A 3,079-nucleotide genomic window follows, 5' to 3' on the forward strand; every position below is an offset into this window, starting at 1 on the left:
TGATTACTGAGAACTCAAGGTTTCCTAAGATTTCAACAATTGCGTTATAGCAGAAAGGATGGTGCTTGGTAAGCAAGATTTTTACATTTCTTGTAATCCTTTTATTCTACTTTAGTATTTAGAAAGGAAAAAAAAGTATTTTTTTCCTAAAAAAACCTAAAAAAAGTATTAAAAATAAGTTTGCCTAAAGACAAGAGATTGTATGCACATAAGAAGAGAGTGGCCCAGGGGTGATGGTAACAGAAGTAATGGAAACTGTAACCAGAATGAGAAAAATCCAAGCAAACACAGATACTCAGGGAACATTCCTCACCAGATGATTCTACTTCCTAAAATACAAGAAGTTCTGAGTTTTCCTTTCCCTGTGGAGGTTATTTTCCTTATAAATGCCTTCTGAGGGCTTCCCTGGTGGCGCAGTGGTTGAGAGTCCGCCTGCCGAGCCAGGGTACGCGGGTTCGTGCCCCGGTCCGGGAGGACCCCACATGCCGCGGAGCGGCTGGGCCCGTGAGCCATGGACGCTGAGCCTGCGCGTCCGGAGCCTGTGTGAGAGGCCTGCATTCCGCAAAAAAAAAAAAAAAAAAGAACACGTTTATTAGTAAATGGATCATTAAAGATACATTTAATTAATTAATTAAGCTGCTTACAACAGCATAGTACTTCCTGGAACAAATGGAGACCTAGCCATGTTGATTTGGAGTAGGGAGGGATGAGGAATCAAAGGAGTGAGCTTGGTCCAGGTGAGGTAACCTGTTTGATAGAGGTTTAAGAGCAGCCAGTGATAAACGTGTGGGAATACAGGGTGATGGGGTGTTGGGAAGGAATCACCAACATGACTGAGAGATGCATAAAGGAGGGGCAGAGGAAACCAAAGGATCTTTTTTTCTAAAGCTTTAAAAATTTTTTCTTTATTGAAAATTGTAACACACCAAGAGAAAAATACCCAGAATGATTTATATCAAAGTGAATACCCATATTAATTCCCCCAAGGACAAGAAGTATTTCCAGTACCCTCCCAAATCCTTTGTTCTCCTTCTACTTGCTATTTTCTCTCTCCCCTACCAAAATGTTAGCAGTTATACTGATTTTTGCACCAATCTCTCCTCCCGCAAAGGGAGATCTTAACCAAGTTTACCATTCTGCCCAGGTTTAGAGTTAAATTGTTCTGAAAATGTGTGCTCCTTGCAGAAAAGAGAGAGTAACCATGGAAACGTACACACAGGAGGATGTCTTAGAAAGAGTAGTTAATATCTACTCTCAGGCCCAGCCCCAATATTTACATGACCTGGAGCCCAATTCTCCCCTCTCCTCATCCCTGATGCACATGCAAAGGTTTATTCTGGGTCCATGCCTAGCCTGACCACCCTTCAGGAAGGGTCCGTACACCTGCAGTGTGGAGGCCCTGTTAACAGAGAATTCTGGAATCCCAGTACCAAAAGCCCAGTCTAAAAGGAAAGGATCCAGATCTGAGTGGACTTCTTCTTTTCACCACTTAACTCTTCAAATTGGGAGGGGCTGTACACTTAAAAATACAGAGCCCAGGGCTCCCCTGGTGGCGCAGTGGTTGAGAGTCCGCCTGCCGATGCGCGGGACACGGGTTCATGCCCCGGTCCGGGAAGATCCCACATGCCGCAGAGCGGCTAGGCCCGTGAGCCATGGCTGCTGAGCCTGCGGCTCCGGAGCCTGTGCTCCGCAATGGGAGAGGCCACAACAGTGAGAGGCCCGCGTACCGCAAAAAAATAAAATAAAAAAAATACAGAGCCCAGGCTTCAGTATCCTCTTCCCCATCCCCCATCATGAGGAAGCAGGGCTGAAGGACCAAAGGGCTGTTTATACAGTGGCCCGTATCCCATCATGTGACTGCGACCAAGAACACTTGCTAGCCCCTACTGGGCTACAGCTACACTGGTCCTCATTGCATTTGGTCTTTTTTTTTTTTTTTCTTGAAAAGGGGGAGAAGAATAAAGGAACAAGTGGACTAGAATCCAGCAGTTTTTCAAGACTAACAAAATATCTTATCATTCTTCCTGTTCAGACTGGAGGGAATCTCAAGTCATTTAAAATTGTGACACCATACCATAAGTTGCCCAATGTCACATTTCCACTGCTGACTTTCCTGTCAGGTTGTATGCACACACACAATTTTCATTTAAAGTGCCTTTCAAAATTTAGTTTAAAGCATGTACAAGACTTTATTAACATCACTTAGAATAGAGGGAGCTTCCCTATGAGTGAGAAATCATGGTGTACAAATATGGGTAAAATTTCTGATTTCTCTAGAACAAAAGTCAAATGTGTTAACCTCTGCTCTCTGGATCATAGGAGAATAATCTACTTTACAGCTTAAAAATCATGTTTCATTTTACAGATGAGGAAACTGAAATCCTATGAGTTTAGACATCTAGACCGTACTTTGCGCATTCACACTATGTGCTTATAAATATTTGTTGGATGATGGAAATATTACCCAAAGGCAGAGTTAGTGACAGAGCCAGTGTTCGAAGCCAGAAGGACTCCTAGTTCCTGGTCAGTTGTTCTGGCACTATTCATCCTCACATTTTCCCTAGCCATAGTCAGCAATGCAATAAGACATAATTGTAGTCATGTAGGTCTGAAATCCAGTAAGGGAAAGAATGTACTCCCAATCACAGAAATGCACCTTTGTACACTTCTAGTTAGACGAAACATAATGCCTACCCTTTTAAAGGGCAGAACAAAATGTCTTTGCCTGATGCTCCATGGGCACAAGACCCTGGCAAAAAGGAAGCTATTCTAACCTTCTGCTCAAATGAGGTTCAAAGAAGTATTTTAACTTCTTTAGCTCAAATGCACCAAAAAAAAAAAAAAAAAGTTTTGAAGTATATCCAAATGTACCTAAAACTCCTTCTTCTAAAGAAGAACTAGACAGGGGCTTCCCTGGTGGCGCCCCTGCCGATGCAGGGGACGCGGGTTCGTGCCCCGGTCCGGGAGGACCCCACATGCCACGGAGCGGCTGGGGCCCTGAGCCATGGCCGCTGAGCCTGCGCGTCCGGAGCCTGTGCTCCGCGACGGGAGAGGCCACAACAGCGAGAGGCCCGCATAC

This window comes from Lipotes vexillifer, unplaced genomic scaffold (assembly GCF_000442215.2).
Source record: "Lipotes vexillifer unplaced genomic scaffold, Lipotes_vexillifer_v1.1 scaffold272, whole genome shotgun sequence".
NCBI lineage: Eukaryota > Metazoa > Chordata > Mammalia > Artiodactyla > Lipotidae > Lipotes > Lipotes vexillifer.